The 25,729-nt window shown below is 38.1% G+C and overlaps 1 protein-coding gene and 1 pseudogene across 3 annotated transcripts in view; one reads left to right on the top strand and one right to left on the bottom strand.

Annotated features, from left to right (window-relative positions):
- HPSE2 (heparanase 2 (inactive)) overlaps positions 1-25,729 on the top strand; it is a 685,113-nt gene that overhangs the window by 294,423 nt on the left and 364,961 nt on the right. The gene's annotated exons all lie outside the window — the stretch shown is intronic.
- LOC138070345 (isocitrate dehydrogenase [NADP] cytoplasmic pseudogene) lies at positions 12,902-14,137 on the bottom strand (annotated as a pseudogene).

Here is a 25,729-nt window from a genome sequence, read left to right as displayed (position 1 = left end):
GAGGAGCCTGGAGGGTTACAGTCTATGGGGTCGGAAAAAGTCAGATACGACTTGGTGACTTAGCAACAACACATTTATGCGTTGTTCTAGGTGCTAGCAGAGAAGGCAATGGCAACCCTCTCCAGTACTCTTGCCTGGAAAATCCCATGGACGGAGGAGCCTGGTAGGCTGCAGTCCATGGGGTCGCTAAGAGTCAGACACGACTGAGCGACTACACTTTCACTTTTCACTTTTCACTTTCACGCATTGGAGAAGCAAATGGCAACCCACTCCAGTGTTCTTACCTGGAGAATCCCAGGGACGGCAGAGCCTGGTGGGTTGCCATCTATGGGGTCACGCAGAGTCGGACACGACTGAAGCAACTTAGCAGCAGCAGCAGCTAGGTGCTAGGGTGGCAGAAATGAACAAGATGACAAGGTAGGTAACTTGCTTTCATGGAGTTACTTCCTGGTGATGGAGGTTAGGGATGGCATAACCACTTAATATTTTATCCTGAAAAAAGAGAAGCTTCAATCACCTAGAAGTGAGAGAGATCCTAGTATGTCCAAGCAATTAAACATTTAGTTTGATTAGAATGGAAATACAGAGGACAGGTGAAGAACTGCAGTGAACCTGGAGGATGATGCAGGAGTTAGAGCCTGCAGAGGGTTGTAGGCCATGCTGAGAATATGGTACTTTATCCCAGTGGTAATAGGAAACCTGCTTTTGAAGCAAAGAAGAGATTGATTCAGTTGTTGTTTAGTTTCTAAGTTGTGTCCAATTGTTTGTATCCCCATGGACTGCAGCATGCCAGGCTTCCCTGTTCTTCATCTCCTGGATCTTGCTCAAACTCATGTCCATTGAGTTGGTGATGCCATCCAGTGATCTCATGCTCTGTTGCCCACTTCTCCTTTTGTCTTCAATCTTTCCCAGTATCAAGGTCTTTTCTAATGAGTTGGCTCTTTTTGTCGGGTGGTCAAAGTATTGGAGCTTCAGCTTCAGCATCAGTCCTTCCAATGTATATTCAGGGTTGATTCCTTTTTTTTTTAATTTTAATTTTTACTTTATTTCGCTTTAGAATACTGTATTGGTTTTGCCATACATTGACATGAATCAGCCACGGGTGTACATGAGTTCCCAATCCTGAACCCCCCTCCCACCTCCCTCCCCATATCAACTCCCTGGATCATCCCCCTGGATCATCCCCATGCACCAGCCCCAAGCATCCTGTATCCTGTATTGAACATAGACTGATGATTCGTTTCTTACATGATTTCTTTAGAATCAACTGGTTTGATCTCCAAACTCAATTACATATTATTAAAAAAGCCTAGTCAAGAAAGAATTGGAATGGACAAGAAGCAGGGAGATCATTTAGCAGGTTAATGCAGATGCCCCAGTGAGTGGCTATAGAGACTGGATTATAGTATGACAGCAGTATGAAAAGAAGTAAATGAGTGAGATAGATTGAATGCTAGATCATCTGTCTGGGGAAGGATGAAAGAGAGAGATATGAGGGATGAAATCCCTGTTTATGTCTTTAGCAATTGGGAGAACATTTTTTTTTTTTCCTGAAGAGACAACTCTGAAGAAAGCATATATTTGGGCGAGAATAAGTTTAACTTTTACAAAACTGCATTTGAGATGCCTGTGAGTACCCACTTGGAGTTGTCAAGGTAATGAACACACAGGTCTAGGGCTCAGGTGAGAGTGCCATCAAGATACGGGAGACTTAAGCATGTATACAGTAATAGAAGTCATGGGTGTTGATAAAAGTAACTCTGTCCCCAATAATATGTCTAAGCATCTACTATTTTGATTTTGCTTCTCTGTATGCTTAGTGGTTGTTTTAAGGTATTCCACCCACATCTGTATTCTGTAAGCGATGCTCTTAGTCTTTGGTTTCTTTTAGAGTACTTCCTACTTCTTCCTAGCTTCTTGTATAAACTTCTATACATAGTGCAAGTACCATAAACACTTTTGATAGAGAAACCAGGAAGAATTATTCCTGTTCCAACTGATGACTGGGAAGGATTCACTTTTCTCTCTAACAGGTATATCATTCCACATTTGAGGCAATAGTTATCTTAGGCATTACAGAAATTTTGATGGATTTTTTTTTTTTTTGTCTTCTGCCATAACGTGTATTCTGGCAAAATAAATGTTCATTCCCTTATTGGATCAGGCGGCCAGGAATGTAGAGTTCTGGGAAATCCCTAAAGTAATGAGCTCTGCAGTGTAAAGACCCATGTGAATCATTTTCAAGCACAAGTTGATCGAGCTTGTCCCCAAACTGGCAAAGGTTTTATGGAGCAAACATCTGTGGCCTTGGTGGACCTCAAGAAAATAGGCTTACAACTTAAAATTTTTGAGTTAATACTGGGGAACAACTGTGGCTCTGTGTGTGTGTGTGTGTGTGTGTGTGTGTGTGTGTGTGTGTGTGTGTGCATGCATGTAAGATGCATTTCTTCAGAATTCTGTTCCACTGAGGAACATGAGTTTTACATTATGATTGTTTCCCTTTCTGTACATGACTTTGCCTTCAGTCTTTTGCTTGTTGAAGCTGCAGTGCTGGTCTATTCTGATGTTTCTTCAGTGCAGCTGGAGGCATGTCTTTTGGCAAGGTTCTGTGTTTATTATAATCTCTGTGATGTGCAGAAGTAAATTTCTTCTTTAACTTTCCCTTTAAATACTTAGAATTATGAATGTGGTTTTAATTAAGGATTTCAAATTGAAACATTTCCTTTTCCTTAGGACAGTTTTTAGTTAGAATATTTTAGAGTTTTGAGAAATACCAGATTCTAACACATAAAATGCAAAAAAAAAAAAATCATCAGTCACTCCTTTAAATTGCCATGGTGTGGCTAAGGTTATAGTGCATGGATTTAGGTCACAGTCACAGCTAAATAACTCTTCTTTGGCCCTTTAAATGACTAAAGGCTATTTGCAGACTTGGAAAATCTTTCCTAAATAATATGGTGAACATTCCTTATGTAAACTCATGCCTGTAAGGCTTAAGTCTTATTCCAGGTCTGGCTTTTCATATCCCATACTAGCTTTTCCTTTCTTAGGCTCATGACCTTGACAAGTAAGTTAGCCTTCATGAACCTCAGGAGGTGCATATGTGTAACTCAGGTGTTTTGCTCTTACCAGCCACAAAATGAATACTCAAAATTAAATAACTCTATGTGCTCTGCTTCCTTTTGGTTATTAAATCCATCTATCTACCTACCTATCTATCACCATCTATCTGTCTAGATACTCTCATAAAATTGCACTGAAATAACTCTGCAGAGCCATTACAGAATCTGAATAACAATTGTTGCCTCCAGCAATTGAGTAGAGGTAAGAGGGAGACTTATTTTTCACCATATGGATATCCTTTTATAACACTGAATTTTCCCCCCATGTTTAAGTATTTTTAAAAAACAGCAAAGCAAAATCACTATGAATATAAGCGTCTATCTTTTGAATTGTTAGGATTATTTTCTCTTCTTGGAATTTGTTTTTTCAGATAGTCCTAAGATTACCCTCCCAGTCCTAAGTGGGCAGTCCTCTTTATTTTCAATGGAAAGTCTGCTATGCCAACAAAGGATTTGTATTAATTCTTGTTGCTGTTGCTGCTCTTTCTATCTCATAGTGTTCTCCTGTATTTGAGGACGGCTTGTAGGACCCACTAATTCCTGCCCAGCAGCATTGCTTTATTTGCTTATAGTTTTGAGCCTCCACTATTTTCTCCTCCACAGTCTGCAAGCAGCTGCTAAGGAAGAACACAGAAAGAATGGTGAACTCATAGAATTGCCAGTGTTTTCAGGAGGTCTACTCTTGCAGAAAGCTATTGGCTCCTGTTTTGTGGATGGGAATTCCACAACTTCCCTGGATAGATGTGGTCCAATTGAGTCCTTCCATCCTATGTTGTTAGTATAACATTTCTCTTGCTGACTTGGATGAAGATAGAGTACATGTATGAAATGAAGGCGATAAAATCAGGATCCAAAAATATCTGAGTAGGCTGCAACTAAACTAAGTATCACAAGATAGACTTAAATATACATATAGCCAAGTGATCTATCACTTAAGGAAAGAAATGTTTGAGCATTAGCATATGAAAGAGAACTAGGATTTTAGTTGAAAGTGATGGGCTACCAAAAATGTAAATGCTCAGGTTCTTTTAAAATAAGAATACCTAGAATGAGAACTACAATAATCCCATCCTGTCAGATAATAAATAAGCTGTTATTTTCTGTAGCAGCATCTTACTTTTGAGGAGGTGGTAACAAATTGTGTTTATAGGAGAGTAATAAAAATGGAGAATAGCCTGAGTCATTTTGATGATGTTTAATTATGGTAGCTAGTACTTGTTTTCCAGTTGCTGTGCATCAAACATTCTTTTAAGTGCTTGTATTTATTTTTATTGCATAACCGTGGTAGATTAGATTATTGTTTAGTAAATATTTGCTCCTCCATCACCCCAAATCCATTAGGAGAGTAAACTTTCCCACCCCATTAATGTTGAGCAGAGCTCTGTGACTTGCTTTGGACTCATTGTCTGCAGAGTTTATTTCCTCTCCTCTTGACTTTGGGCTTGGGCATATGAATTTCTTTGACCAATGGTAAGTTAGTAGATGTGATAGGCAGAAGCCCAGCTCTTTTTTTAAATTTATTTTTAATTGAAAGATAATAGCTTTACAGCATTGTGTTGGTTTCTGCCATACAACAACATGATTCAGCTATCAGTATACATATGTCCCCTTCCTCTGGAACCTCCCTCCCACCCACTGCCCTATTCCACCTCTCTAGATTGTTATGGTGTACCAGGTTGAAGCTCTGTCTGTTATATAGCGAATTCCCACTAGCTGTCTGTTTCACGTATGGTAATGTATATGTTTCAGTGCTACTCTCTCAATTCGTCCCATTCTCTCCTTCCCCCTCTGTGTCCACAAGTCTGTCCTCTATGTCTGTGTCTGTATTCCTGCCCTGCAAGTAGGCTCATGAATACCATTTTTCTAGATTCCGTATATATGCATTAATATACAAAATATGTTTTTCTCTTTCTGACTTACTTCATTCTGTATAAAAGGCTCAAGGTTCATCCACCTAAGTTCAACTCACTCAAATTTGTTCCTCTGTATGACTGAGTAATATTTCATTGTATATATGTGCCGTATCTTTTTTTTTTTTTTAATCCATTTAGCTTGCCTTCATGTCCTGGCCTTTATAAATAGTGCTGCAGTGAACATTGGGGTAAAATATGTCTTTGTGGACTATGGTTTTCTCAGGTGTATGCCCAGTAGTGAGATTGCTAGGTCGTATGATAGTTTTATTTCTAGTTTTTGAAGGAGACACCATAGTGGCTATATTAATTTACATTCCCACCAACAGTGCGAGAGGGTTCCCTTTTCTCCACATCCTCTGCAGCATTTATAATTTGTAGATTTTTTGATGATGGCCATTCTGTCCAGTGGGTTGATACCTCATTGTAGTTTTGAATTGCATTTTTCTAATAATGAGTGATACTGAACATCTTTTCACATGTTTATCGGCCATCTGTATGTAGAAGCCTAGCTTTGTGTGTGTGTGTGTTTTCTTAGTTTGGTTTCCCCCTTTCACTCCTGCTTTTCATTGTGACATGAACATGTCTTGGTAGCTGCTCATTTGAGGGAAATAGGACATATTTGGAGCAGACCCAGACCTAATCAGCAGCTTTTGGAGAAAATCACAGCTAAGACTAGTGTATAGCTCAGCCCCAGTCAACCTATAGATGAGAAAGCTAGAATAAATGCTTATTGCTTTTGTTATTGAGTTTTGGGGTGTTTTGTTATGCAATATTACTGTGGCAATAGTTGATCAGTTTTGTAACAGACAACCTCAAAGTCTTGATGGCTTACAACAAGAAACTATTTTTCTCAAAAGTCTATAAATCAGTTGTGGGCTTCCCTCATAGCTCAGTTGGTAGAGCTCTGCCTATAATGCAGGAGACATGGGGTCTAAGCCTGGGTCAGGAAGATCCCCTTGGAGAAGGAAATGGCAACCCACTCCAGTATTCTTGCCTGGAGAACTGGATGGACAGAGGAGCCTGACAGGCTACAGTCCGTGGGGTCACAAGAGTTGAACACAGCTTAGTGATTAAACCACCAGCACCACCATGAATCAGTTGTGGTTCTACTGGATTTGGCTGAGCTAGTAGGGTAGGTTTGGCATTATAGTTTCAGTTGGGTTCAAGTATGCTTTGTGTGTTTTCTTACTTTCCTTGTATTAGTGACTTCCTGGTCCCATGTTCTTATGAAAAGATCATCACAGCACATGAGAGCAAGCAAACCAAAAGTTTCTGACTAAGTCACTTCTGCTAGTGTTACATTGGTGAAAGCAAGTCATTTGGCTAAACCCAACATCACTGATACAGGGAAGTATGCTTCACCCACAGTGTAGGCCCTGCATACATTGCAAAGAAGATGAATGTTTACTTCTAACACAGAGAGGTATGAAAAGTTGAGGACAATGATTGTCCAATCTACTCCAGTGATATGCATTTAATTTAATCTCTACAACAACACTATGGAATCAATACCATTACTATTTCTCTGTAATAAATGGGGTAACCTGAGATTACAGGGTATTAAGTATCCAAGTATCACACAGTCATAGGTGGTTATAGAATTTGAACCTTTGGAGTATGATGTGAAAGACTGTACTTTTTACCACTATGATTCACCTCTTCCCAAACTTGGAATATGAGCAATGTGTAAAGGAACTAGAGCTGCTTTGTTTGGAGAGGAGTTCCCATGTGTTCACCATCCATCCTCCTACCTCTGAAGGGCTATCATATGGAAGAGAGAGATAAAATACTTTTTATGTATCTTCAAAATGTAGTGCCCTTGGTATTGGTAGCAGGTAGAGAAATCAAAGGGATATAAATTTTGGCACAACTAAAGAAAACCTTTATAACAGTCAAATGTTCTCAAAGATAGAATGCATCCAAGCAGATACCTAGATGACTACTAGGTATAGATGTTATAGAGAAGGTTCATATGATTAATCAGGTTAACTTGAGAGAGGATTGAACTTCAGCCCTTTTAGCCAAAACATTCTGTAATTCTATTAAAATGTTAATTGTTCTAGAAGTATTCATTTGCAGTCAATAAAAACTGAAAATATAATAAAGTAGAATTTTCTACTTTATTTGAAATGGCTATATTTAAAATGGCTAGAAAATTAAAAAAAATTTTTATTTTATATTGAAGCATGGTTGACTAAAAATATTGTATTAATTCAGGTGTATAGCAAAGTGATTCAGTTATATGTTACATATATCTATTATTTTTCAAATTTGTTTCCTATTTAAGTTAGTACAGAATATTTAACAAAATTCCCTGAGCTATACAAGAGGTCTTTGTTGGTTATCTATTTTAATTATAGCAGTATGTACATGTCAAGCCAAATCTATCCCTCCTCCCCCATCCATCCCCTTAGTAACCTTAAGTACATTCTTTATGAATCTGTTTCTCTTTTGAAAATAAGTTCATTTGTATCATTCTTAAAAAAGATTCTACACATAAGCAATATCATATGATATCTGTCTTTCTTTGATTTACTTAACTTAGTATGATAATCTCAAGGTCCATCCATGTTGCTGCAAATGGCATTATTTCACTCTTTTTAGTGACTGAATAATATTCCATTGTATATCTGTACCATATCTTCTTAATCCATTCCTCTGTCGATGGATGTTTAGGTTGCTTCCTTGTCTTGGATATTGTAAATAGTACTGCAATGAACAGTAGGGTGCCTGCATCATTTCAAATTAGAGTTTTCTCCAGATGTATGCCCAGGATTGGGATTGAAAGATCATATGGTAACTCTATTTTTAGCTTCTTAAGGACCCTCCAGACTGTTCTCCATAGTAGATGCATCAATTTACATTCCTACCAGCAAAGTAGGAGGGCTACTTTTTGTCCACACACTTGGCAGCATTTATTATTTATTATTTGACAGCCATCCTGACTGGTGTGAGAAAAGACCTCACTGTAGCATTGATTTACATTTCTCTAATAATTAGTGTTGTTGAGCATCTTTTCATGTGCCTGTTGGCCCTCTGTATGTCTTCTTTGGAGAAATGTCTATTTAGGTCTTCTTCCAATTTTTTTGGACTGTTTGTGTTTTTTATATAAAGCTGTATGACCTGTTTGTTTATTTTGGAAATTAATCCCTTGTCAGTAGAATCATTTACAGATATTTTCTCCCAGTCAGTAGGTTGTCTTTTCATTTTGTTTATAGTTTCCTTGATTTCCAAGGAGATCAAACTAGTCAATCCTAAAGGAAATCAGTCCTGAATATTCATTGGAAGGACTGATACTGAAGCTGAAGCTCCAATACTTTGGCCATCTGATACGAAGAACTGACTCATTGGAAAGACTCTGATGCTGGGAGAGATTGAAGGCAAGAAGAGAAGGGGATGACAGAGGATGAGATGGTTGAACGGATTCACCGACTCAATGGACATGAGTTTGAGCAAGCTCCATAAGTTGCTGATGGGCAGGGAAGCCTGGTGTGCTCCAGTCCATGGGGTTGCAAAAAGTCGGACATGACTGAGTGACTGAACTGAACTGATAGTTTCCTTTGTTGTGCAAATGTTAATTAGGTCCTATTTGTTTATTTTTTAAATTTCCATCACTTTAAGAGATGGATCCAAGAAAAATATTGCTGCCATCTTATGTCAGAGAGTGTTCTGCCTGTTTTCCTCTAGTAGTTTTATAGTATCTGGTCTTACACTTAAGTGTTTAATCCATTTTGACCTTTGTTGTGACCCCATGGTAGTTCACTAAGAATGTTCTGCAGTGTCACTTTAGACACTTAGAAAAAACATTCTTTTCTTTTATGTATTTTTATAAAACTTTGACCTGCTTTTTAACAAAATATCACAGTGTGGCACAAATAACAAGCATAATTAGCAACATGTTCTACATTTATTCTTCTGGTGCTTTTCAAATTAAAATCCCAGTTGGTTAAACTTTAATATACTTTGAATTTATATAGAATCCCAGTTAAAACAGGGTGAGGTCTGACAAATCATTCAGCCTTCTAAAATACTGTCTAGAATTGACTCCTTTTGGGGCCCATTTTCTAGAATACAAACCAGTTAGAAAATTAAAAACAAGCAGACAAAAACTTTTCCTGCCAATGGCAATTCTTTATATGAAAACTAAATTTTTAGAGGAAAAAAACAGATCTCATCTTGAAGGATCAGTGGTCCTCAATATCTGTAAGTTTATAGAAAATAAATTTATTGGATGCCATACTTTTTGTCCTAGATACTTAAGACAGTTTTCCATTTAAATATTATTAAACTGTTTTCTGTTCTGTTTTTCAAATTTCCTTTTATTGCTTTCATTAGAATAACATACAAGAAACAAAACATTCATATTTAACAAATATCTATTAATATTCTCAAAGTGAGCAAACTTTCTTAACATAAGAAATACTAAACTACTTTAATACTCCCATTACATTTGTTTCTTAAATTATTTATGTTTTATTCTTACTCAGATTAAGTTCAGTTTATTCACATCTTCTAAAAAATAGCTTTATTGAGGTATAACTGATATGCAGTGAACTGTACATATCTAAAGTGTCTTATTTGTTAGCTCCAAAATCGCTGCAGACGGTGACTTCAGCCAAGAAATTAAAAGACACTTGCTCCTTGGAAGAAAAGCTGTGACCAACCTAGACAAGCCTATTAAAAAGCAGAGACATCACTTTGCTGACAAAGGTCTGTATAGTCAAAGCTGTGGTTTTTCCAGTAGTCATGTGCAAATGTGAGAGCTGGACCATAAAGAAGGCTGTGAGTGAAGTGAAAGCTGTTCATTTGTGTCCAACTCTTTCAACCCCAATGGACTATGCAGTCCATGGAATTCTCCAGGCCAGAATACTGGAGTGGGCAGCCATTCCCTTCTCCAGGGGATCTTCCCAACCCAGGGATTGAACCCAGGTCTCCCACATTGCAGGTGGATTCCAAAGAATTAATGCGTTTGAACTGTGGTGCTTGAGAAGACTCTTGAGCATCCCTTGGACAGCATGGAGATCAAACCAGTCAGTCCTAGAGGAAATCAACCCTGAATATTCCTTGGAAGGACTGATGCTGAAGTTGAAGCTCCAATACTTAGGCCACATGATGCAAAGAGCTGACTCACTGGAAGAGACCTTGATGCTGGGAAAGATTGAATACAGGAGTAGGGGGTGACAGAGGATGAGATGGTTAGATGGCATCACCGACTCAATGGAGTTTGAGCAAACTTGGGGAGATAGTGAAGGACAGGGAAGCCTGGGATACTGCAGTCCACGGGGTTACAAAGAGTCAGACATGACTTAGAGGATGAACAACAACAACTTCTTTAAATGTGGGTAGAATTGCTAATGAAGCTGAAGCTATCTAGACCAATTTTCTATGGGGAAATTTTTTTTTTTAACTAGTTTTAATTTCTTTAACAGATAATAGGGCTATTTGGGTTATCTACTTCTGTTATCTGTAAAATTTGCAATGACATCTTTCTCTTCCTATTACTAGCAATTTGTGTCTTTCTTTTTCTCCTGATTAATCTGGCTTGTGATTTATCAGTTTTATTGATCTTCTCAAAGAACAAGCATTTAATTTCATAGATTTTTGTGTTATTTTTCTGTTTCATTGATTTCTACTTTGATCTTTATTATGTCATCTCTTGTAGTTACTTTGTCTTTAACTTGCTTTGCTTTTTCTAGTTTCCTAAGGGAGAAGATGAGATCTAATATAGGTATTTAGTGCTATAAATTTCTTCCTAAGTACCTCTTTAGTGGTATTCCATAAATTCTGATTTATGTTGTAATTATATTCTGGTTAAATAAAAGTTCTAATTTTCTCTCTGTCTTTCTCCATGCATGCATGTGTTCTAAGTCACTTCAGTTGTATATATGCTTTATTTTTCAGAGAAGTTTTAGGTTCACAGCAAAATTTAGTGGAAATACGTTCCCACATACCTCCCTCCCCAAAAGGCATAGGCTCTCCCATCATCAAAGTGGTACTCTCCCTCATCAGAGTGGTACATTTGTTATAATAAATAAATCAACATTGACACATCATTATCAAACCAAAATTAATTGTTTACAGTATGGTTCACTCTTAGTATTGTAGTCCCGTGAGTTTTGACAAAGCCTTGCAGGAGTTATGGATTCGATTCCTGGGTCAGGAAGATCCCCTGGAGAAGGGAATGGCAACCCACTGCAGTATTCTTGCCTGGAAAATTCCACGGACAGAGGATCCTGTTGGGCTACCTTCCATGGGATCACAAAGAGTTGGACATGACTAAGCATGCACGTGTAATGACATGTATCCTCTGTTATAGTATCATACAGAATTATTTCCCTGCCCTAAATATCTGCTGTGTTCTATCTGTTCATCACCACTCCCACCAACCCCTGTCAACCACTGATTTTTTCTGTTGTCTCCATAGTTTTGCCTTTTCCAGAATGTTAGTCACATTGTTGGAATAATACAGTACATTTTCAGATTGCCTTCTTTCACTTAGTAATATGTATTTAAGGTTCCTCCATGTCTTTATTGGCTTGATGGTGCATTTCTTTTTTGTGCTGAATAATATTCCATTGTCTGGATGTATACAGTTATTTATCCATTCACCTATTGAAGGACATCTTGATTGCATCCAAGTTTGGGCAATTATTAGTAAAGTTGCTATAACTACCCATTGCAGATTTGTGTGGAATTAAGTTAAAATCAATAACAGAAAGACCTTTAGAAAAAGCTTAAACATTTGGAAATGAAATTAAACATTTCTTAATAATATACAATTCAGCAATTGCACTCCTTGATATTTACTCAAAAGAATTGAAAACTTAATTAATGCAAAGAAGCACTAATATTATTTTCTATATTGTCTAATCAGTCATTAGCCCCATCTCCTGTATTTTTCAACTCACACATTGTATATTTTATCTCTAGAAATTTGATTTTTTTTAAAAAATATTCCGTGTCTTTAGTTAACTTCCTGGACAAATGAAATATAATTACAGTAAATGTTTTTTTTTTTTTTAATTAGCACTGAATTTTAATTAAAATTGATAGTTTAGATGAAGAACAGGACTAGGATAGTGTTTACAATCAACTTCTGAAAAATCACATTTACATAAAGGAAATAAAAGAGGCCAGCAGTGGTCCAAAATAAAGGTGCAGCTTGTATTATTGTACTTGGATGAAACATGCTGTTCAAGGTCGCAAAATACTTAGGCCACACAAGGCCAGGAGGAGGAGACAAACACAGAGGACAACCCCCGCCCCTTCAGGTAGTATTTCTTCTGGATTCTCCAAGGAGCTCAAAAATATTTAGTATTTTTAAAAGATTCAACTAGAGCTCTTAACAAAGATGAGTCTTCAATACGTTTTAGTTACAGCCATGCTCTTCATTTCAAATCATATGCAAGTCTAACATGCAGCTTCTACTGCAAATAATGAGATATCTGTTATATTAGAATGACCCAGCGCCCCAGGCCATGAAAAGCGAGAAAGGGAATGAATCTCTATACAATTTCAGGGAATAATACCGGGCTATAGTTTATCCTTTTGAGCACTGCTGACTTTGGTCATTGATCTCAGCACATAAGAAAAAGTGACAGTGAGTACAAGTGGACATTAAAAATAATTCCTAGGCTATTAGTAGAAAATAAAATTTAAAAAAAAGTCCCCGGCCACGTTCACAAAGGTGGCATAACTGTATGCATAAGAAAAAGGCTGTAAACTTATAGAAAAGATAAACTCTGGCTTCTAAACAAATTACAAAATTGATTTTGCCTTTACCCTTGAGAGTTATAGAGAAAAATGTAAACCGGTAGACCCTAGTTACCAGAAAAAAAAATCATCCTCCAAAGACAAGAAATGACCTTAAAGTTTGGCCTGGGCTAGTTTTAACTGCAGGTTCTCTCCGAGTTTATCCATAAACTCAAACGTATTCAAGTAGTCAGAACGTTGCATGTTGGGTAAACCTTTAATACATGCAGCTAAGTCCTTGGTCATGAAGCCAGCCTCAATGGTCTCAATACAGACTTCTTCCAAAGCTTTTGCAAAAAAGCTGAGCTCTTTATTGTTATCAAGCTTAGCTCTGTGGGCTAAGCCTCTGGTCCAGGCAAAAATGGAAGCAATGGGATTGGTGGACGTCTCCTGTCCTTTCTGGTACATTCGGTAGTGACGGGTGACAGTCCCGTGGGCAGCCTCTGCTTCTACTGTCTTGCCATCTGGACAAACCAGCACACTGGTCATCATGCCAAGAGAGCCATAACCTTGGGCCACGGAGTCCGACTGCACGTCCCCATCATGGTTCTTACAGGCCCAAATGAAGCCCCCCTCCGATTTCATAGCTTGGGCCACCATGTCATCAATGAGCCTGTGCTCATACCAGATATTCTGAGCTTCAAACTCAGATTTGTACTGCTTGTCATATATCTCCTGAAAGATGTCTTTAAAACGTCCATCGTATTTCTTCAGAATAGTGTTTTTGGTGCTCAGATACAAAGGCCAATTCTTAGACAAAGCCATCTGGAAAGAACTGTGTGCAAAATCTTCAATTGACTTATCTTGATTGAACATCCCCATGGCAACACCACCACTCTCTGTGAAGTTATGTACTAGGTATACCGTTTTGGGTGATCCATCGCTTGGTGTATAGGATATCTCTACTTTTCCAGGCCCCGGCACAACAAAATCAGTTGCTCTATATTGATCCCCATAAGCATGACGACCTATGATAATGGGTTTTACCCATCCGCTCATGAGCCGGGGAATATTTTTGCAGATAATAGCTTCCCTGAAGACAGTGCCACCCAGGATATTTCGGATGGTGCCATTCGGAGACTTCCACATTTGTTTCAGCTTGAACTCCTCCACTCTGTTCTCATTGGGGGTGATGGTGGCACACTTGACACCAACGTTGTACTTCTTTATAGCTTCTGCAGCGTCCTTGATGACCTGGTCATTGGTGGCATCGCGATTCTCTATGCTTAAATCGTAGCTGTGCAGGTCCAGGTCCACGTAGGGAAAAATAAGTTTCTCTTTAATCAACTCCCAAATGATTCGTGTCATTTCATCTCCTTGCATCTCTACCACAGATCCGCCTTGGATTTTGTGACTTCAATAAACCTCTTTACAATTTCTAATCACCCCAACTCCTCTCAGTCTCGCAGACTCAGCTTACCTCCTGCGGGGAAGGTACGTTGGCGATGACTCGGGAGCACACAGTCACTCAGTGTCCACTCTGGCAATCCCGGCTGGACCCCAGCTGTTCCAGCTTCTCACCGGACCTCAGCAGAAACCCCCAGTAAATGTTTTAAAGTCCTTCTTTCCCAGTTCTAGCACACATGCCAGTTTGGTTTGGTTTTGATTAACTGGCTGTTTTCCTTGGTGTGGGTCATGTTTTCTTACCTCTTTGCATGCCAGGTTGACTGAATGCCCAATATTTTGAAAGTTACCTGGTCAGAATCTGTTTTTGTGTTCTCATACATTGTCTTGAACTCTGTTTGAAGATAGAGTTAAGTTATTTGAAAAGAGTTTGATCCTTTTATGGCTTGATTTTATGATTTGGAAGATAGCTTTGGAGCAGTTTTCAGTCTAAGGGTAATATTCTCTAAAACAGACAACTCAGGCCTTCCTGAGTACTTTATCCAATATGCGGCAAATTGTTACTATTCCCAGTCTGGCTGGTGGGAGTTAATACTATTCTCAGTGTTAGTGAGCATTAGATACTGTTCCGTATTCTTTTGGTTGATTCTTTCCATGGCCTCAGGTGTTTCTTCATACCTATGTACTGATCTGTTAGACTCTGTTGAAAGTCTCTGAGAGCTTTCTACAGATATCAGGGTCACGTTTCCATGCATCTCTCTTCTCTCTGGTATTCTGAACTAGGTGACTTGGTCTCCTAGACCTTCATCTTCATCTCCTCTAATCAAGGAGTCTACCAGGCTCCCACTCACTTCCTCCCTGTGTTGTGGCCTATAAGCCCTTTCAAGACAGAAAGATGGATATTTATAGCACCACCTTTTTTATTTCTCATTTCTTAGAGTGCATTGTCTTTTGCTGTCTGATAGCCAATGTTTTGAAATTCATCATTTCGTATATTGAGTCTGGTCCTTGTTATTCCATTTTGGCTGGAAGCAGAAGACTCCCACGTTTTCCTTTAAACTACATTTAGTAACTTACCAATGTGAAAATATCTTAGGAATCTGTCAATATACCCTCTATTTCTTAAATCTGGAGTTTTTCTTTTTATGGCCACTTAGATTAAATTAATTCTTAAGAGAAAGTTCTCAACTATAACTCAAGTTTTAATTATTCTTCTAACTTAGGGGTATTATTGTTGGGCCTCTGTTGAGATTATATTCTATAAAACCTTTAAACACCAACATTTTGTGCATCTGTTTTCCTGTGACAATAATTGCAAACTGTTTTGATAACCAAATAAAAAATTTAATTTGACCTAATTAGGTATCATTACTGCCTGCTAAAACCTGCTATCATATCTCCTCTAAGATATTGAAGAAGGAGATGACCTGAGAGTTATAATTCTTTAAATTCTTTGGATTATTAGGAAATGAAAATTTCAAAACATTTAAAAATGGTTTTAAATAGTGCACATTTGATCAGTAGAACTCAAAATTTTTCTTTCTTTTTTTTTTAATTTTTATTTTTACTTTATTTTACTTTACAATACTGTATTTGTTTTGCCATATATTAACATGAATCTGCCACGGGTGTACATGAGTTCCCAATCCTGAACCCGCCTCCCACCTCCCACCCCATATCATCTCTCCGGATCATCCCCGTGCATCAGCCCCAAGCATCCTGCATCCTGTATCCTGTATCGAACATAGACTGGCGATTCATTTCTTACATGATAGTACACATGTTTCAGTGCCATTCTCCCAAATCATCCTACCCTCTCCCTCTCCCTCAGAGTCCAAAAGTCCGTTCTATACATCTGTGTCTCTTGCTGTCTCGCATACAGGGTTATCATTACCATCTTTCTAAATTCCATATATATGTGTTAGTATATGTATTGGTGTTTTTCTTTCTGGCTTACTTCACTCTGTATAATCGGCTCCAGTTTCATCCATCTCATTAGAACTGATTCAAATGTATTCTTTTTAATGGCTGAGTAATACTCCATTGTGTATATGTACCACAGCTTTCTTATCCATTCATCTGCTGATGGACACCTAGGTTGTTTCCATGTCCTGGCTATTATAAACAGTGCTGCAATAAACATTAAGACTTTCTAGGCTTAATCAAATCATGAATGTCAGAGGGAAGAAACCTAGCCATTTATATAGCAACTTCTACTGATGCAGAATGTGTGGCTTTGACACTCTTATTCTTTAGGGGCAATTTGTATTTGTGGGTATCCTATTGACTGGTCTGGGAAATGTGCTATGTATAGTGTTTTAATATAGTCCTCATGTGAGCATATTAAGTCTGACAAACTGGGTTAGTTTAGTCTCTCTCAGCCTCACTGTCTTCATGTATAAAAATGGGAATAATAGTAATACCCATCTTAGTATAAGGAAAAAATAAGATACTTCCTTAGTCCATGCATTCTCAGTAAGGGTAGTATAGCCTAAAGTTGGTTAAAAAATTTTGATTCTTAGGGAAATGTGTGAAAAAAAAAAACCACCTTTGATATTACAGTGGTTTATTCTCCTCCATAGGGCAATAGTAATAAAATAGATACACAGTATATATGTAGCATTAAAATTTCATGGGGGAGGGAGGGTAATTAAGAAAAATAAATATCTAAAAGGCTTTTGGGAGAAAGAACAATAAAAAAGGCTCAGAATCACTGCCTTAATCCAGTATTTAGCCATTATCATTAGTAGTTTGTTTGATCAATTAGAATGCATTTTTTGTGTGTATGTGAGTTTAGTGTTATAAATCAGTGTTTCCTAACATGGGGTCTAGAGTTTTCTGGGAGCCTCAGAGTTAGAAGAGGTCTTTGAATCCATTTTATACTAATTATTACCTTATAGGCTAAATAAATTTTAAGTTTTGTATAGTACATATAAGTCTTAGCTCCTTATACTTGGTATGAAAGTGAAGTCGCTCAGTCGTGTCTGACTCTTTGTGACCCCATGGACTGTAGCCTATGAGGCTCCTCTGTCCATGAGATTTTTCAGGCAATAGTCTTGGAGTGTATAAGTTTGGTAAACACACTTATAAATGAGAGAGTTTTTTAGACCAGCATTAAAAAAATCTATTTAACCTGTAGGATAGCTGATTGTATACTTGAGTACCCCGAGATGAACACTTTCTAAACTTGAAGCAGGAAGAAATGGAGACTGGCTGTGTTTTCCTCTACTGACTACCTTTTGATAGTACTGGACAGGGTGAGTAGGAGTAGTCAAGAAGCAGCAACTGTGTACATATAGGTAGCTGAGTTGTTCCTAAATTGGGAAAAATGTGTCTTGATCATGTGTATTTATTCATTTTATTTTTGTCAGGTCTATTCTTTTTTTTAATATAAATTTATTTGTTTTAATTGGAGGCTAATTACTTTACAATATTATAGTGGTTTTTGCCATATATTGACATGAATCCGCCAGGGGTGTACATGTGTTCCCCATTCTGAACCCTCCTGACCTCCCTCCCCATCCCATCCCTCTGGGTCATCCCAGTGCCCCAGAACCAAGTACCCTGTACATGCATCAAACCTGGACTGGTGATTTGTTTCACGTATGATAATATACATGTTTCAATGCCATTCTCCCAAATCATCCCACCCTCGCCCTCTCTCAGAGTCCAAAAGTCTTGTTCTATACATCTGTGTCTCTTTTGCTGTCTCGCATATAGGGTTATCGTTACCATCTTTCTAAAGTCTATATATAGGCGTTAGTATACTGTATTGGTGTTTTTCCTTCTGGCTTACTTCACTCCGTATAATTGGCTCCAGTTTCATCCACCTCATTAGAACTGATTCAAATGTATTATCTTTAATGGCTGAGTAATATTCCATTGTGTATATGTACCACAGCTTTCTTATCCATTTGTATGCTGATGGACATCTAGGTTGCTTCTTTGTCCTGGCTGTTATAAACAGTGCTGCGATGAACATTGGGGTACACATGTCTCTTTCAATTCTGGTTTCCTCGGTGTGTATGCCCAGCAGTGGGATTGCTAGGTCATATGGCAGTTCTATTTCCAGTTTTTCAAGGCATCTCCACACTGTTCTCCATAGTGGCTGTACTAGTTTGCATTCCCACCAACAGTGTAAGAAGGTTCCCTTTTCTCCACACCCTCTCCAGCATTTATTGCTTGTAGACTTTTGGATCGCAGCCATTCTGACTGGCATGAAATGGTACCTCACTGTGGTTTTGATTTGCATTTCTCTGATAATGAGTGATGTTGAGCATCTTTTCATGTGTTTGTTAGCCATATGTATGTCTTCTTTGGAGAAATGTCTATTTAGGTATTTGGCCCATTTTTTGATTGGGTCGTTTATTTTTCTGGAATTGAGCTACAGGAGTTGCTTATATATTTTTGAGATTAATTCTTTGTCAGTCACTTCGTTTGCTATTATTTTCTCCCATCCTGAAGGCTGTCTTTTCACCTTGCTTATAGTTGCCTTCATTTTGCAAAAGGTTTTAAGTTTAATTGGGTCCCATTTGATAATTTTTGCTTTTATTTTCAATATTCTGGGAGGTGAGTCATAGAGGATCCTGCTGTGATTTATGTCGGAGAGTGTTTTGCCTATGTTTTCCTCTAGGAGTTTTATATTTTTTGGTCTTATGTTTAGATCTTTAATCCATTTTGAGTTTATTTTTGTGTATGGTGTTATAAAGTGTTCTAGTTTCATTCTTTTACAAGTGGTTGACCAGTTTTCCCAGCACCACTTGTTAAAGAGATTGTCTTTTCTCCATTGTATATTCTTGCCTCCTTTGTCAAAGTGTCCATAGGTGCATGGATTTATCTCTGGGCTTTCTATTTTGTTCCATTGATCTATGTTTCTGTCTTTGTGCCAGTACCATACTGTCTCAATGACTGTGGCTTTGTAGTAGAGCCTGAAGTCAGGCAGGTTGATTCCTCCAGTTCCATTCTTCTTTCTCAAGATTGCTTTGGCTATTCGAGGTCTTTTGTATTTCCATACATATTGTGAAACTATTTGTTCTAGTTCTGTGAAAAATACCGTTGGTAGCTTGATAGGGATTGCATTGAATCTATAGATTGTTTTGGGTAGAATACTCATTTTCACTATATTGATTCTGCCAATCCATGAACATGGTATATTTCTCCATCTATTTGTGTCCTCTTTGATTTCTTCCACCAGTGTTTTTTAGTTTTCTATACATAGGTCTTTTGTTCCTTTAGGTAGATATATTCCTAAGTATTTTATTCCTTTTGTTGCAATGGTGAATGGAATTGTTTCTCTAATTTCTCTTCTGTTTCTCATTGTTAGTGTATAGGAATGCAAGGGATTTCTGTGTGTTAATTTTATATACTGCAACTTTGTTATATTCATTGATTCGCTAGTAATTTTCTGGTGGAGTCTTTAGGGTTTTCTATGTAAAGGATCATGTCATTTGCAAACAGTGAGAGTTTTACTTCTTTTCCAATCTGGATTCCTTTTATTTCTTTTTCTGCCCTGATTACTGTGGCAAAAACTTCTAAAACTATGTTGAATAGTAGTGGTGAGAGTGGGCACCCTTGTCTTGTTCCTGACTTTAGGGGAAATGCTTTCAAGTTTTCAGCATTGAGGACAATGTTTGCTGTGTGTTTGTCATATAAAACTTTTATTATGTTGAGATATGTTCCTTCTGTTCCTGCTTTCTGGAGGGTTTTTATCATAAGTGGATGTTGAATTTTCTCTGCATCTATTGAGATAATCATATGGTTTTTATCTTTCAGTTTGTTAATGTTGATTGATTTGTGGATATTAAAAAATCCTTGCATCCCTGGGATAAAGCCCACTTGGTCATGATGTATGATCTTTTTAATATGTTGTTGGATTCTGTTTGCTAGAATTTTGTTAAGGATTTTTGCATCTATGTTCATGAGTGATATTGGCCTGTAGTTTTCTTTTTTTGTGGCATCTTTGTCAGGTTTTGGTATTAGGGTGATGGTGGCCTCATAGAATGAGTTTGGAAGTTTACCTTCCTCTGCAATTTTCTGGAAGAGTGTGAGTAGAGTAGGTGTTAACTCTTCTCTAAATTTTTTGGTAGAATTCAACTGTGAAGCCGTCTGGTCCTGGGCTTTTGTTTGCTGGAAGATTTCTGAATACAGTTTCAACTTCCGTGCTTGTGATAGATCTGTTAAGATTTTCTATTTCTTCCTGGTTCAGTTTTGGCAAATTGTACTTTTCTAAGAATTTGTCCATTTCTTCCAAGTTGTCCATTTTATTGGCATATAGTTGCTGATAGTAGCCTCTTATGATCCTTTGTATTTCTTTGTTATCTGTTGTGATCTCTCCATTTTCATTTCTAATTTTGTTGATTTGATTCTTCTCCCTTTGTTTCTTTTTTAAAAATTTTTATTATTTTTTTAAAATATAAATTTATTTGTTTTAATTGAAGGTTAATTACTTTACAATATTGTATTGGTTTTGCCATACATCAACATGAATCTGCCACAGGTATACACGTGTTCCCCATCCTGAACCCCCCTCCCTTCTCCCTCCCCGTACCATCCCTCTGGGTCATCTCAGTGCACCATCCCCAAGCATCCAGTATCATGCATCAAACCTGGGCTGGCGATTCATTTCATATATGATATTATACATGTTTGAATGCCATTCTCCCAAATCATTCCACCCTCTCCCTCTCCCTCCCCTACAGAGTCCAAAAGACTGTTCTATACATCTGTCACAAAAATAAACTCAAAATAGTTTAAAGATCTAAACATAAGACTGGAAACTATAAAACTCCTAGAGGAGAACATAGGCAAAACACTCTCTGACATACATCACAGCAGGATCCTCTATGACCCACCTCCCAGAATATTGGAAATCAAAGCAAAAATAAACAAATGGGACCTCATTAAACTTAAAAGCTTCTGCACAACAAAGGAAACTATAAGCAAGGTGAAAAGACAGCCTTCAGAATGGGAGAAAATAATAGCAAATGAAGCAACTGACAAACAACTAGTCTCCCTTTGTTTATTGATGAGTCTGGCCAATGGTTTGTCAATTTTATTCATCTTCTCAAAGAACCAGCTTTTGGCTTTGTTGATTTTTGCTATGGTCTCTTTTGTTTCTTTGCATTTATTTCTGCCCTAATTTTTAAGATTTCTTTCCTTCTACTAACCCTGGGGTTCTTCATTTCTTCCTTTTCTAGTTGCTTTAGTTGTAGATTTAGGTTATTTATTTGACTTTTTTCTTGTTTCTTGAGGTAAGCCTATATTGCTATGAACCTTCCCCTTAGCACTGCTTTTACAGTGTCCCATAGGTTTTCGGTTGTTGCGTTTTCATTTTCATTTGTTTCTATGCATATGAGGAGAAGGGGACAACAGAGGATTAGATGGCTGGATGGCTTTACCGACTCGATAGACATGAGTTTGAGAGAACTCCGGGAGTTGGTGGTGGACAGGGAGGCCTGGCGTGCTACGATTCATGGTTGCAAAGAGTCGGACATGACTGAGCAACTGAACTGAACTGAACTAAACTGATGCATATTTTGATTTCTTCTGTGGTTTATTGGTTATTCAGCAACGTGTTGTTCAGTCTCAATGTGTTGGAATTTTTAATAGTTTTTCTTCTGTAATTGACATCTAACCTTACTGCATTGTGGTCAGAAAAGATGCTTGGAATGATTTCAATTTTTTTGAATTTACCAAGGCTAGATTTATGGCCCAGGATGTGATCTATCCTGGAGAAGGTTCCATGTGCACTTGAGAAAAAGGTGAAATTCATTGTTTTGGGGTGAAATGTCCTATAGATATCAAATAGGTATAACTGGTCTATTGTATCATTTAAAGTTTGTGTTTCCTTGTTAATTTTCTGTTTAGTTGATCTATCCATAGGTGTGAGTGGGGTATTAAAGTCTCCCACTATTACTGTGTTATTGTTAATTTCCCCTTTCATACTTCTTAGCATTTGTCTTACATACTGCGGTGCTCCTATGTTGGGTGCATATATAATTGTTATGTCTTCTTGCATTGATCCTTTGATCATTATGTGGTGTTCTTTGTCTCTTTTCACAGCCTTTATTTTAAAGTCTATTTTTTCTGATATGAGTACTGCTACTTCTGCTTTCTTTTGGTCTCTATGCATGGAATATCTTTTTCTAGCCCTTCACTTTCAGTCTATATGTGTCCCTTGTTTCGAGGTAGGTCTCTTGTAGACAACATATATAAGGGTCTTGTTTTTGTATCCATTCAGCCAGTCTTTGTCTTTTGATTGGGGCAGTCAACCCATTTACATTTAAGGTAATTATTGATAAGTATGATACCATTGCCACTTACTTTGGGTTGTTTTGGGTTTGAGTTTATACACCCTTTCTGTGTTTCCTGTCTAGAGAAGATCCTTTAGCATCTGTTGGAGAGCTGGTTTGGTGGTGCTGAATTGTCTCAGCTTTTGCTTGTCTGTAAAGCTTTTGATTTCTCCTTCATATTTGAATGAGATCCTTGCTGGGTACAGTAATCTGGGCTGTAGGTTTTTCTTTTTCATCACTTTAAGTAGAAGCACAAGCTGGAATCAAGATTGCCGGGAGAAATATCAATAACCTCAGATATGCAGATGACACCACCCTTATGGCAGAAAGTGAAGAGGAACTAAAAAGCCTATTGATGAAAGTGAAAGAGGAGACTGAAAAAGCTGGCTTAAAGCTCAACATTCAGAAAACTAAGATCATGGCATCTGGTCCCATCACTTCATGGCAAATAGATGGGGAAATGGTGGAAACAGTGTCAGACTTTATTTTGGGGGGCTCCAAAATCACTGCAGATGGTGACTGCAGCCATGAAATTAAAAGATGCTTACTCCTTGGAAGAAAAGTTATGACCAACTTAGATAGCATATTCAAAAGCAGAGACATTACTTTGCTGACTAAGGTCCATCTAGTCAAGGCTATGGTTTTTCCAGTAGTCATGTATGGATGTGAGAGTTGGACTGTGAAGAAGGCTGAGCGCCGAAGAATTGATGCTTTTGAACTGTGGTGTTGGAGAAGACTCTTGAGAGTCCCTTGGACTGCAAGGAGATCCAACCAGTCCATTCTGAAGGAGATCAGCCCTGGGATTTGTTTGGAAGGAATGATGCTAAAGCTGAAACTCCAGTACTTTGGCCACCTCATGCGAAGAGTTGACTCATTGGAAAAGACTCTGATGCTGGGAGGGATTGTGGGCAGGAGGAGAAGGGGCCAACAGAGGATGAGATGGCTGGATGACATTTCTGACTCGATGGACATGAGTCTGAGTGAACTCTGGGAGTTGGTGATGGACAGGGAGGCCTGGCGTGCTGCGATTCATGGGGTCACAAAGAGTCAGACACGACTGAGCGAGTGAACTGAACTGAAGTATGTCCTGCCATTCCTGCCATTCCCTTCTGGCCTGAAGAATTTCTATTGAAAGATCAGCTGTTATCCTTATGGGACACCAGAGAACTCTTGACTCCAGGGAACATTAATTAATAGGAGCTCATCGAAAGCCTCCATACCACACTGAAACCAAGCACCACCCAAGGGCCAACAAGTTCCAGAGCAAGACATACCACACAGATTCTCCAGCAACACAGGAACATAGCCCTGAGCTTCAATATACAGGCTGCCCAAAGTCACACCAAATTCATTGACATCTCAAAATTCACTACTGGACACTTCATTGCACCTCAGAGAAAAAAAATCCAGCTCCACCCACCAGAACACCGACACAAGCTTCCCTAACCAGGAAACCTTGACAAGCCACCTGTCCAACCCCACCCACAGTGAGGAACCTCCACAATGAAGAGGAACCACAAGCTGCCAGAATACGGAAAAGCCACCTGAAAGATAGCAATATAAACAGGATGAAAAGTCAGAGAAATACTCAGCAGGTAACGGAACAGAGTAAAAGTCCACCAAATCAAGCAAAAGAGGAAGAGATAGGGAATCTACCTGATAAAGAATTCTGAATAATGATAGTGAAAATGATCCAATATCTTGAAAACAAAATGGAGTTACAGATAAATAGCCGGAGACAAGGATTGAGAAGATGCAAGAAATGTTTAACAAGGACCTAGAAGAAATAAAAGAGTCAACCAATAATGAATAATGCAATAAATGAGATAAAATACATTCTGGAGGGAACCAACAGTAGAATAATGGAGGCAGAAGATAGGATATATGAGGTAGAAGATAGAATGGTAGAAATAAATGAAACAGAGAGGAAAAAAGAAAAAAGAATTAAAAGAAATGAGGACAACCTCAGAGACCTCTGGGACAATGTTAAATGCCCCAACATTTGAATCATAGGCGTCCCAGAAGAATAAGAAAAAAAGAAAGACCATGAGAAACCACTTGAGGAGATAATAGTTTGAAACTTCCCTAAAATGGGGAAGAAAATAGTCACTCAAATCCAAGAAACCCAGAGAGTCCCAAACAGGATAAACCCAAGGCAAAACACCCCAAGACACATATTAATCAAATTAACAAAGATCAAACACAAAGAACAAATATTAAAAGCAGCAAAGGAAAAACAACAAATAACACACAAGGGGACTGCCATAAGGATAACAACGGATCTTTTAATATTCCTGTTTCTTAGCCATTAGAGTTACCAACAAGATCTCCCAGAAATTATGTCAAGTCTCTATCTCTCTCTGGAAGTCAGCTTCCTGCCTATTTTCTTGTGCTCTCACGCTATGGAAATGGCAACCTACTCCAGCATTCTTGGACAGAGGAGCCTGGCGGGCTACAGTCCATGGCATTGAAAAGAGTCGGACATGACTCAGCGTGTGTGCACTCACATGCTATGGGGCTGATATTTAGTACTCTTGGGGCTCTGGTTCCAGAATACTAAAGATCCTAGTTCCACACAGTGAATATCTATCTGAGACTTGGCTCAAGCCCAGCGAATACTCCTGTTATGAATTCGTTTCTTGCTATGTCTGTTAACCAATATTTCATTTGGAGCACATAATTATTTCAGTTGAGATGTCAATTTTTACCTTAATATCATACTGGACAACTCATTCCTGCTAACACTAGAGAGCTTATATTTCAAAGATTCAACCCCTCCAAGAAATACTTAAATCATGAGGCATCTTGGAGTCATAAGTAACAATGACAACATTCTTTACCATTCGTGGCACTAGGGTTAGGCTGCCACAGTGTTGAGACATTGCCCTCTGAGTCATTTTTTCTGCATCCCCCATCTTGTTAGTTCTAGAATCATTATCTTTAAGCTGTCCAGTGGCCATGTGATATGGTTACCCTCTCATGTCTATCCTCTCTTGACCTCAAAAACTTCTCTTGGTCTCAATTTCCCAACCTGTAGATGGGCATATTAATAGTAGCTACTTCATTGATTTTTTATGACAATTAATTTAAAAAATACATGTAAATTTCTCAAAACATAGAAAAATGCTTGATTTTGTGAACTCATGTTAGCTTTTTTATTTCAGGGGAAAGGGTATTCCAAGTTGACTGAACAGCGTAAGCAAAGGTGTGAAGTATGACTCTGAAAATTGGCTGTGTTTCCATGTGTGTATCTATTGTAGATTTTTGATTTGCAGTTACCATGAGGTTTTGATACAGCAACCTATAT

This window comes from Capricornis sumatraensis, chromosome 23, assembly GCF_032405125.1.
Source record: "Capricornis sumatraensis isolate serow.1 chromosome 23, serow.2, whole genome shotgun sequence".
Taxonomy (NCBI): Eukaryota; Metazoa; Chordata; class Mammalia; order Artiodactyla; family Bovidae; genus Capricornis; species Capricornis sumatraensis.
This window is presented reverse-complemented; position numbering and strand designations above follow the sequence as displayed.